Genomic DNA, 12,153 nt, shown 5'->3' on the forward strand with positions numbered 1-12,153 from the left:
CTGCGGGCCATAGATGTCTGGTACGCCCAGAGCGATCGCCCCCGTCTCCCTCCCCTCCCGGTCCGAAATGAAATTCGGCAGCTCAGAGCTAAATCTTTCGGTAATCTCCGAACCGCATCGATGCAAATCGTGAGCACGTACCTGTGATCTGAGCATTCACTCTCACTGTCGGAGGACGAGGAGTCTGCGGAGCAGCTGCGGGATCGGCGGGAGCTTTTCCTGCTGCGAACGGACATTGGCTAAATTATTGCGCGAACGAATCGATTGTAATCTTCTCGTTCACCGATATCCGTGAAATCAAGAGTCGAGAAGTCTTCTTCTTTATCACATCGATGTTTCTATTTTTTCTCGCACTTCTCACCTCTTCTTGATCCGTCTCTTGCTTGAATCACCTTCATTTCTCTTTGATGAGGAATTGGAATTTTCGGTGGCTGGGATGTTTTTGCGTCCCCTGGAAGCGTATCGAGCAAGGTTTCAGCTGATCGTCGACGCTGAAGAAATACTTCTACGGGAATCCCTACTGAAGCTGTCCACCCGAGACGCTAGTAAGCATTCGACTCCAAGCCGAGGACCACAGAGTGTTCTGGTTGACTCCTGATCGCAAGCAACTAGAAATAAGGCTATCATCGGAACAAAACTTACCAAACCTAAATACGCCGTAGCTGGCAAAGAACGAAACAGGTTTTCAAGAGAAATAATTGGAGAATGATACGGCCATCGAGGTCGAGTCACGGTAATGCGACTTCTTGCGTAGGTCAATCGAGTGAACCGAAACCGAATGGCCGATGCGGAGCGCCTCCGATCGATGCGAGCAAATAAGGAACGTTCTCCAAATTCCTCGATACTCCTAACGTACATGACTGAACTTCCAACCGGAATTCGTTCCTAAGTCATTGCTCACCTCGTTAAGAAGTCGGCATCGGCTTCGATAAGAGCGTTTCGTACCCTCACAGCATCCCGATTTTTGGCTTGCGTATCAACTCGCATACTGCAAAGAGAACAAGAAGCGCACCAGTCAGGTTCGGCTGATTAGGTTGACGCAGGACTGCTGCGGTTCCGGAAATAATCACATCTTCCTCCCTCATCCCTGCTCTCGGAATCGCCCGAGGGTCTCGTTCCGAACCCACGTAGTGTGTTCTGATAACCATCGTGTCCTTCGCCCAGGCCTTCCCGTGGCGAGAATACTCCTCGTCCCAGTTGTCACGTAATAATACGACATACGACCTATCAGAGTTTCATTGAGTTCATGGAAAGATCACGAACAAGTTTATCGAGGATAGCGGCCGATCGCGATGGACCGCTGGAGCAGCGGCGAAACGGAGCGGGAGCGCTGACACAGCCGAGTCCTCTTTCAGAGGAGAGTTGTCGTGTTCAGCCATCAGCCTTCAAGATCGACTTCCACAATGGAAACACTGTCACGACGAGCTGCCGGTATGAGCCATCGGGCGTACCTCGCAAACGAGTAACCCACGTCCCACAGCGTTCAGACAGGGACCGAGTCGCAGCAGATTCGAACTTGGGCTCCCTCTCACATACATGCACACAGACATACACTCTCTCTCCCAGTCGGTGCTCTGTGAGGCGATCCCGTTAGGCATCCTCCGATCTGGGAGAACTTCTCGATCCGCTCACCATGGTGTGAAGTCGCAGTCTCCGTCAACGAGAGAGTTCATTCCACACGGGGCGTAAATCCGTCGCCGCAAAACGACACCTCCGCGGCAATATTTTCCGTAGGCCAGGTTCTATGAGCCACCCTCAACAACGGCTTGACTGGCCTGCGCATCGGAAGGAGGCGTCGGGGAGAGGGACTCCAGCTGCCGAGGAGGAGAGTCGACTCCGAGGAGTATTTGTATGCAGTAAGGATACCGCGCCATAACACCAGGATATCTAGGCAGTCTTCACAGCTCTGGAGGAAAAGAGTGCCAATTGATTTCGTTCCGCCGTTGGAGCTTCAGGAAAACGGTCGTCGACCGCGCAGCGCTGCCACCGTGCTCGAGATTCGTTGCGGCGACCGATTTCTCGCCGATTTCGGATTCATCCTCGTTCGTGCGCTTGCACCCATTCTAGTTCGGAGCTTCATTACTTTGGGGTTGACGTGTGGTCCATGCATCTTCTCATAAGCTCCGAGTCTTCGAAATGCGACAGAGTCGGTCAAGCATCCTGCATCAAGGACCAACAACGATAAAAATCAAGCTGAATCTACAGAAAAGTCAAAGTCGAATCGGAGGAATCCATTTTGTGGACCGGCTGCGTTCTGCTCCAGGCTCGGCCGCTGGATGCATAGGTTGACCAATGAGTTTTATTCAAGAATTCCAATTTCTACAGAATATACAAAACTATCGCAAACTCTGACACGCTGAGTAGAAAAATCAGACCAATAGACTCGGCCGAGGTTGATCGCATACAGAATATCCCGGAATGTCGAGAATGATAGAGTGTCTACATCCATTGAGAAGAAATCACGAAAGAGGAGAATCTCAGTAGCAACCTCCGTGATATCGGATAGACAATGAAGGGTGCGCGGTATCGGTAGTTCATTCTCAATCGGCCACAGGGACTCTCCACGTGGAATATGCTCAGGTACTCGTTGGAAATCAGAGAAACGCCGAAATCCATCGATTCGATTCGCGTAGCCAGCTGGTCACTGAGAATAGGAAATACTTCCGAATTCTTCTGCCTGTACCATCTAAGCCAGCAGCGACCGAGCGGCTCCACACATCACCTCTACAGAGACATTGCAGTGGCGCTATCAGAGATTACGCTCTCGTCGACTTGAAATTCATCCTTGGTAGAATCTACGAACCCATTCGACAAGCTCAGGTTCAAGCTAGCCATGTCTTAATATAATTCTTGGCAGTATTCCGCGCTTTTCTCACTTCCTCCGTATCGTCCGGATGATCCCCTTTCAGATCGTAATGATGAGCCCCTCCACGAACTATAATGGCGGGCAGTGTTGGTCCGAGGCTCTTGAGGATGCCACCTGAAGACCAGGGATCCAGATCCCCATTTGAGAAAACAATATTCGATGCTACCGAAATCTTATCTCCAGCAAACATTGTGCGCACCCGAGAGGGGTTCGGTGTCATGCCGTAGCGCCTCTTGCAGTATGCCTTGATGCCATCGAGTTTCCACGAAAACGGATAACTGATATCGCTCTTTCCATTGGCACAATAGGGTAGGACGAGCTCATTGCAATTCTGGACCTGCCAGGCACTCCCGATGTGTTCGCCGTACACATCGTCGACGTTGTTGCAGTGCACGACTCCGCTGTGATTGTGGTAGACGTTAACGGCGTCGTAGATCGCCGAGAGGAGATCCTCATCTTTCTGGAAGTCTTTCTGAAGAAAAGCGCAGGCCAAACGGATCGGATAAGTGGACAATCTCCGCGTTTCCAGTCCATAGGGATAGTTGTGCATGGCGAGATTGACGTACGATCCGTATATCCAGTCCCTGACTTGTGCGAAGCCCGATGCGATATTCTTCTGGCAGACATGGAACTTCTTGAAGATGAAATTAGTCCCCTCCTCGCTTTCCTTGAATCTCTCGAGAGCTTTCCACGATTTGCGTATGTTGTTCACACACTTTTTGCCGCCCTCAGCGAGGAAAGCTCTAGCAACCCCATCGTTGAAGGCGTTGCACCCCACTAGACCCTGATAAAGGCGGATCGGGGCTCCTGAAGAGAGCGCAGCCTCAACCAGCCAAGGATACTTCATACGAAGCCAAGCCGCCAACATCCCGGCGTAGGAACCTCCGAAAGCGACGACTTTGCTCTTCTGAACACCCGGCCAGGTCTCCTTGATTTCTGAGATCACGTGCGCGAAGTCGGCGAGAGCTTGGTCCACGGTCAGATATCCGTAGTAGCTGACGTCTTTGAGAGAATCACGGCCGTAAGGCATCGATTTTCCGTAATAACGGTGCTCAGCGAAAACGAGCAGCGCACCGAACTCTTCGGCCCAGTCCCACAGGAGTCCGGTGTTGTAGACGAACAGCGCGATGTCTCCCTCGTTGCCGGCATAGAGGAAAATTGGACCAGGCTTGGTGTGATTGAAGTACTCGTTGTTGTACAGCACCCGCAGCGGGAACGTGTTGTTGTTGTAGTAGCCGAAATGGTCGATTGGGACGTTGAACCATGTCGTTTCCGTCACAAATCGCCGTCGGGCGGTGCTGGAGGATACCGCTCCGAGCAGGGAACAGACAAGTACTACTGGCAAGAATTGTAACAGGAGACACACACGCGCTGTCGAGATCGACATGTTTGTTGTGAGGATTACTTGACGTTTCGTCAATGCTGAAAATTTCTGATACTCGGACCGACGGGTGAGGGCGTATGCCTCATTGTGATTCCGTCTCTCGGGGCAGAATTATGATGATGTTGTCAAAGAGGAGAAAGCGAAAGTTGCACTCTTTGGCGCCGCTCCAACGAGCTAGAGACGAACGAGTGAGCGAACGAACCAACGAGCGGGCGGAGGGGCGGGTGGACGAATTGGAACACGTCGTCACTAGAATGAAAATGATCTACAATGTTGCTCACAGTCATCATCATGAAGTCGTTGTTGCGTCCGCCACCAGCACCACCATCAAGATCATCATTCGGCATGGCATCAAAGATGAGTCTCGAATTTCAGCTCTTGGCAATACTTTCGCTGATTAAGAACGCGTACTTTCGTGATGATGCTACCACCGTGGTCGCTGATGGTGTTGTCGTGCCCATGCGCGAAGTGCGTCTCTTTTTTTCTGTCGCAGATTCTACAGCTACGACTCCGAATTGCTCGTCGTAAGTGCGAGTGAGAAATCTAATTAGCCCGGAAGCTCCTTTCCCCTCACTCTGAGCAAGAAGACGTCGTGAAAAAACGAGCCACACCGAAAATCCGAGAGGCCACTCGTCTCCTTTGCGCTCCGCGCAGCTAATCTCAATGTCGTGGCATAATCGTCTGACGCAATCAAAGTTCACATAAGGGCCAGAAGCATGAGTTTTGCGGTCATCTGGGCGGAGATGGGAGCATGAGTTATGCGACGCATTACGGTCCCTTCAATAATTTCGCCAGTGAAGGCTGCTCAAGTTCTTGTGGATTCATCGAGTCTCGCTCAGACTGACGGAGAAATTATTCGGACTCAGAACCCGGCTCTCTGTATGGGCGTCGTCGTCTCGCGCAGCTGTGGCCATCGAAGTGAAAGCACCCCGCTCCGCTGCGAAGGTATGCAGCGGGCTCTTACCATTCTCGGTCAGATGTTGCGGACGTCTGTACTTGATTTCGATTGTGCTATTCTGCTAACAGAAGATTGCGAACATGTATGCGCACTCACGCTTTTTCACCGGAACGACGGAAACGTACTTTGTCGAGGTGAAGGCCGACGTAGCCGACTGCAACTAGAGCCGATCAGCTTCGAAGATCGAGAGGAATTCATGGAAACGATTGCTCCGAGGTAGGCGTTGCCGCGAAATTCCTCATGCGGTCGTTTCCGTGCGCACACATGAAGATACCAGCAGTTTTCGCAAGTGATCGTGGTCAAGCGAATCTCGATGAACACCAGCGGCGTCACTTACGCCCACGACTTGGATCGTTGAATAATTTCCGAAGTGCTGGAGTCCCGGATCGGCCAAGCTCTCGGGCGGTCAGGAGGCTCGGGCGCTTCTTCGCCCAGAGAATGTCCTCGGAGCAACGCGATGTCAATCCTAGGCAGCATAAGTGCTCTCAGTCAGTCCTAGCTCCTGATGTCTTTAACCATGAGCTGATTGCTCGTTACCATCCATGAATGCAGCAAGATCCCATCAGATTTTTCCGAACGCATAATTCTTACTTCGTCTACCGGCTGGACTTCTCCGAGCGCGTCTGTGGTAGTAAGCAGTCCGCATCGGTGGACTGGGCTCGCTCGAGCCCCCGCACTCTACTAGTTGAGCTGCACGACGCGGCACAAGTTTCGGCACGTCATGCGCCGAGCTCGTCACAGGAGAAGTGGCATCGTAATTACCGGGCTCATGTATTTTTGTTGTGGCTTTCATCACGTTGGAGAAGAGGAGCCTCGTGATATAAGCCACGTGACCGCCTCGTACGGCGCACCTCAGCACGGCGCGCTTCGCAAGCATTCTTGCGGTAGCCTCAATTCTGCAATTCCCTGAACCCATCCCGAAATGTTGTGGCTCTGATGCGCAGCTCCATCTCTTGATATATATTTTTGACTCTTCGCTGACGAAGACGAGTTCTTACGACTGAGTGAGGCGAAATGAATTTCATGAAGGCAGCTCGTCACAGAGTCGAACACAAAAGACTCCAATGTCACCGGTCCACTCTGGGGTTGGCGTCGACGCGTGACTCCCATCATCGTTTTCTTCAAAATTACGAAATACCCTTATATGTTCGTATATGTATCAAACTCGAGACGGTAATGAGGAAATTATTTCGTAGAGTAACTCCGAACCCCTCGGGGTACAGCAGACGGTACTCCACAATCGGTCGGTGCTCGACAGCTTATTCCAGAGAGTAGGTTGGAGAAGATCCGTTAACCCGGCATCCGGGCATGCTCGATCGCAGATCGGAAACCTCCAGAATATTCAAAGAGCAAGATCGGCGGGAAAAGAGTGCTCCTCTGCAGAGCTCCTCGCTGAGGCGGAAGGCGAACCCTCGTGATCCACCCCCCCCCCCCCCGCCTATTCGAAACGACTTCGTTTCTCTAACGCGATGTCGCTGACGCTACTCCTCCAGCTGCTGCTACTGTCGCCACATGGAATTCTCGTCGGAAGAAAAGAGGGGCAACACCTGAGCCACTTATTCTTGTCCCCCAACCCTGCCGCATTCCTCAACTGCTGGGCTGACTGCTTGACTGGCTAGCTCTGAGTCAGCCTCGTGGGCCATCTAACATCATGCAGCAGTAGGGTGGATATCCATCCATACCTCTGTCGAGTCAAGCATGCCGGCAAGCGGACCGGCTTGCTGCAAGAAAGCGGTCGACAGCCCATCCAGAGAGCCTCTAGTCGTTCAGGAGCCAGCCGTTACAAATCCCACATATTAAATGCACAACTCAGTCAGCTCACCAACCATTGGAAGCTTTCGGGACTCGTCGACATAAGCGCCCAGATAGAGTCGAACGCCTCGCTTGCGAAATTACGAATCTGATCTGGGAGAGCGATGCGGAAGCTCACGGTCCGCATCTGAAGTTCCGGCGTTCGATCCCGTCTCTGACCAGGACAACCAAGAGCTCGATTCTGTCGCCGGGAAAACGTTCGCCCCTCTGCTCCTGTCAGGATCGTCTAACTGCTCGCCCTGATCTACGAGCATGATTCAGGAGTTTTCGTAAGGCTCGTTTGCGCACAGATAGCTCGCCTGTATATCGGGCTTGCGCCAAGCCAAAAATCATATAGGTACCTAATCACCAACGCCATCAGTCGCAGCAGGCTCGACTCGGCCGCGTGGGGCGGCAGCTGCCACCTGAGATTTTCCGTTTCATAAACTCCACTGTTCGGCTCTCGAAGCATCTGGGCCGCCATCGAGCAAAGCCCAGCGGAAGGAAGCTATGTTGGAATCGCTGGACCGGTATGGCTGCTCACTATCGGAATCTGCGCAAAACTTCCCGCCACCAAAAACTGAACATAACAACTTGGTCGCCGCTAGCTGTAAAATTGTATCGCTCTCAGGAAATCCGCAGCACGCGTCCAATGTCGTCCCGATTGAGGGGAGAGCTCGTCGGGCTTGTCGTAGGGAGAAGCTTGTAATTGGACGACGACGACGACAATGACGAGCAGCTCGCTCACTCGCTTACCGAGCTACCCTCTGTTTAGGGCTTATGACAGCTCTTGTTCTGAGAGCTTAAATCGCTTCTGCTTACTGAATCCAGAGCTGACTCGGATGATATCCCGGAGCCCATCTCCGAGTCATCCGCCGGCTGCGGCCGCGACGCAGCCGAACGATTCGTCTCATATGAGGTTCATCGATATTTCCAGGAAGTAATATAATGCGCTTCCGTGAATCAAATTAGACGGGAAAGATCACGAGAAACGGGCCCGTGAACGCTTCCGAGAGAGGAGAAGAATCACTATGGACTGTAGGTACAAGGTTCCGAAACTTCCACTTCTGAGTGAGTGTGACAAGTCGATTTTCGAGATCGACGCAGAATGCTCCGCTGACATCGCAGTCGGGCGCAGGCGAGACCAGCGAAAATGGAGGTGCCGAATCATGTCATGCCTCGGAGCCTGTCGCATTATTTCGCTCGGCCGAGACGCGAGCTGCACCGCACTTATTCACTTCGTGGATGACGACGGTCGATTGAGCTAGTTCTGGACGAGAGCGGACGAACGGAAGAAGCCGGGAGGGCGAATGCCGTCGACGATATGAACATATGGATATGATCGACACAGCGTCCTCTGAGCCGTAACACCCCACCAAGAAATCGCGCGCACCGCGTTGCCTCAGAGTAGAGCCCGGGCTTGCTCTCGAGTAGGGAATTAGTTGTGCACCCACCACCGAGTGAGCCAACCGAGTGAGCCAACCGAGTGAGCCAGTCGGCAACATCGAGTGTTTTCTTTAGATATTATTCCCCGACACAATTTATATATGAGCAATATTTCGATTGCAGATTGAACCTCAGCTCGGCTCTTTTCGTCGGCTGAGCCGCTCTCACCCACAATGCCGATGGGATTTATCAATTGGCCAGAAGAGCTATGAGAAGTAAGGAAAAATGAGAATTCGAGCACCGGGTAATCTACTGCTTCCGAGAAACGCTGCGATTCCCTCAATTCCACCATACGACTCGCAGCGGTGCAGGACGATCTATCTATTATTCGATTACCGATTATTATCGATTGAGAATTAAAATGCGCCAATACGAATTAATTGAGTTTATCACCTATTTTTCACGAGGAACGAAATCGGGCTTATGTGGAGCGAACCCGAAGTTTCGGTGCAGAAGGGACGAACTCCGAATAACGCCAGCTCCCACCTCTCGCCTGAGCCCCATATTAAAACCCTATGAGGAGCTTAAACTCTTCCTCGAACATTTTGTGTTATTAAGAGCTTGGCATCGGCCCGCCGGTCGTATCAACAAATATCGAGAAGATTGAAATCGTGAGTTTGTTCGGTGTTCCGTTTGTTTGTTTTCGGCTCCGAGGAGACGCACGGGGGGACAGGGCGGGTTGAACGCAGCTGATTTCAGATTCTCCGCCAGCGATATCGGAGCAGGACCGATCGAGAAGGCGGTCAGCCAAGAGACACCTAACACCTCGAAGAAATCTGAAACTTACCCCCGGAGAGCATCCATGAAGATACGAGCTCCGTTTGTTCTATCTAGAGCAACTTCGAGTCGGTCCATGAGAGCGTCGACCCGAGCGAACGTCCTACTGGAGCACGAGCACATATTCACTTGTACTTCAGCATCGGACCGCAGGGTTCTTTTCCCGCCTGTGCCGTTCAACGACTTCATCGTGAACCTGACCAAGTCTCCCCGTGAGGCGATCATGAAGGTTTCCCGTCGTGCGCGGTTTCAAGCCTCAGAATGCATTAGGTCCGAAATTACTCCGTCGTCCTCAACTCCGACACATTGATACGTGAGGATGCGTCGCGCGCTTCCAGCACTCGCACTCGATTCCGCCGGGCTGGCCCGTGGCCAGTGAAGTCGGCCTAACACCACCGAATGCCGCTGTGATCCACGAAAGTAGCCTGATTCTTTCTCGCTGCTTGGAACGGTGGTGCTTTCGAACTAGGTATTTGTTAGCCTGTCTTTCAACTTGGATCGTGTGCGTGGCAACCTGGCGAGCAGCTGTGACGCTATTCAGCAACTCACACACTCACGCTCTCAAACACACAGCAGAAGCACACGGTCGAACGTCGGATTGGCGACCGCTACCAACGTCGTCGTCGTCGACAGCGGCGGCGTTAGCAGCGAGTGAGCGCTAACCATGAAGCAGACTCGAAACACACATGCTGCTAGTTCCCGCTGATTCTGTTCCCGTAACTTCTGCCGTCGGATCGTTCATCCGTTTTCACCTGGACGGCGACTGCTCTCGCTTGTTCTACGGTAGACAATCGGGAAGATGACGGGAGACAACGAACTCTTCTACCACGGGCGTTCGGACATTGGCAAGCCAGTCGAACGGGCGAGCGGGCGGTCCTACTGACAATCCGCCACCGGTGTGGACCGTCGAACGATACAATTCGTTTAAAAGTCAGCGTGCTCGATATAGATTCGACGTCGAGGTCGACAACAACGACGCTGGCAGCAACAGCGGGCGCACCGAACAGATCAGCGAAAAATGATCCGCTGGCGAGACGGAAGACTAACTAGGCTCGCCAGCGAGCGTAAGATTCGTGTTCTCTTGGAAGAACGGCGGCAACTACGAACGTATCCCGGCGGTCCGATGATCGAAGCGCAAGCTGTTGCCCACGAACTTGGAGGTACAGAGCACGGCGGAGATGTCTTGACACTGGACACATGTGGTATCCGAGACTTCTACGATCTCGTCGCGAATCTTCCTCCCTGAGATTTCCTCTTTCAGTGACGGTTCCAGATTTCCTAGTTCGTCCACGCGCAGATCCCCGGCCCGATTCCGTACCCTTCGAAATGCGGCACCGACTCAAAGCTGTTTTCTTGAGGGGCCGCTTCGTTCTCTTCTCGACACTAACGGCTGGTAGTCGCGGATATGCGAAGGTCGGGCAGCGTTTCGGATTATTCACGGATTGCGCGTAAAAATCGTTTACGCCCAGCGTCACCGATACCGGCATCGATCCGCGATGGATCCTCGGCGCGATCGACTCTCCGAGGACCCAAGGATCCAGGACTACCCGAATCATTTAGTTTTCGTTTCGCTTGCGGAATCTGCTCCCGTGCTCAGTCAGAGAATTCCTCGTCGAGCAGCGAATCGATGCGACCGGAACGAACATGTTATCGCATAGGGTATTTGACACCCACATCCCGCTCGGGCGGTCAGGTTCCTCCGCTCGTGAGGGAACATCGGCGGAGAATTCTCTAGGGTGACAAAAATCATTTGTGTCCCTCACCAGGCAAGAGATCGAACCTGCTCCTCTCGCGAGCTGTCTCGTCTGATTTCGGCAAGATATCCATTTCTCCGTGGCTATCCATATCAACGATGGTACTCGAGCACGCATCGCCGCGCCACCTGAATGCGCCGCCATTCATCGAGATTCGTCAATAAATCCCACGGATTTTCCAATGGGAAGCATTTTTCTCGCGTCTCGGCTGCCGCGCTCGAAACGGCGATCGCTTATCGGAGAATTCTCACAGCTGACGACATCTACGCTAGGGAGCGCGTCCGATACCAGCTAACTATTGAGCCGTTTATGGCTTTTCGCTGTTGGAGATTTGGTTCCATTCCTCTTCCCGATCTCGACGCTTTCTCCGGGTGAGCTGGGGATCTCCATCCACCGGGAATCCTCCTCGTGCATCCATCTCGAATCGACGGAGCCGCTTGGGCTTCCGTGCATCGAGAATCGAGGAGGACATCTTTCGCAATGTTTCGCATCTATTCGTGCGATAGAAAGACATTCATACCTGCATACGTCTAGGAATTGGCGGACCGCATACGAGTCGCATACGAGGCTCGAGCATCTTCCAGCAGGGTACAGACCTCAGGGAAAAGTTCGCAATTCGGGCGACGCTCGATGAGGAAAAATTACGGCACACATGCTCTATCGGATCATTTAATGTGAAAATTCTATCACTGACCTGACGTTCGGAGAGGCGGACTCGCCCTCCCCAATGATGCCCTTACTTCCGACGAATGCCTGCAAAGTTGCTCTCCAGAGATTCCTGAACATCTCTCTCTGATCCAGGGGTAGGGCAGCTAGGAGGGCAGAGTTCGAACGCGGTCTCCGTCGTCGCCGTCGTCTTCGAGCTGCCGATGCCGACAATTTCACAGGCGGTGGGAGAGGAACTTCTTTGTGGCTGTCCGTCAGAACATTCATGGCGTTGTTCGCACCAGTTGACGTATGCGGCAAGGCGGGCGACGGTATACGGCGTGCTCCCTTATGCTGGACGAATGCGGCTACAAGGTTTCGCTTAATGTACCTGCGCTAATTCTCCCGCGAGGGGAGATCACTGGACTGTACACCTTGGCTCACTCACACGAGTAGCTACAAGCTGAACTTATGGAACGGTTTTTACATATCTACAAGTATTTCGCTTATTACACGATTGGTTTTTCCGTGG

The 12,153-nt window shown here is 52.7% G+C and overlaps 1 pseudogene; it reads right to left on the reverse strand.

The window, feature by feature from the left end:
- Positions 1 to 2,822: 2,822 nt before the first annotated feature.
- On the reverse strand, positions 2,823 to 4,253 carry LOC100900688 (lysosomal Pro-X carboxypeptidase pseudogene; annotated as a pseudogene).
- Between the last annotated feature and the right edge of the window lie 7,900 nt (positions 4,254 to 12,153).

Source organism: Galendromus occidentalis, unplaced genomic scaffold (assembly GCF_000255335.2).
Source record: "Galendromus occidentalis unplaced genomic scaffold, Mocc_1.1 scf7180000077451, whole genome shotgun sequence".
NCBI classification, from domain to species: domain Eukaryota; kingdom Metazoa; phylum Arthropoda; class Arachnida; order Mesostigmata; family Phytoseiidae; genus Galendromus; species Galendromus occidentalis.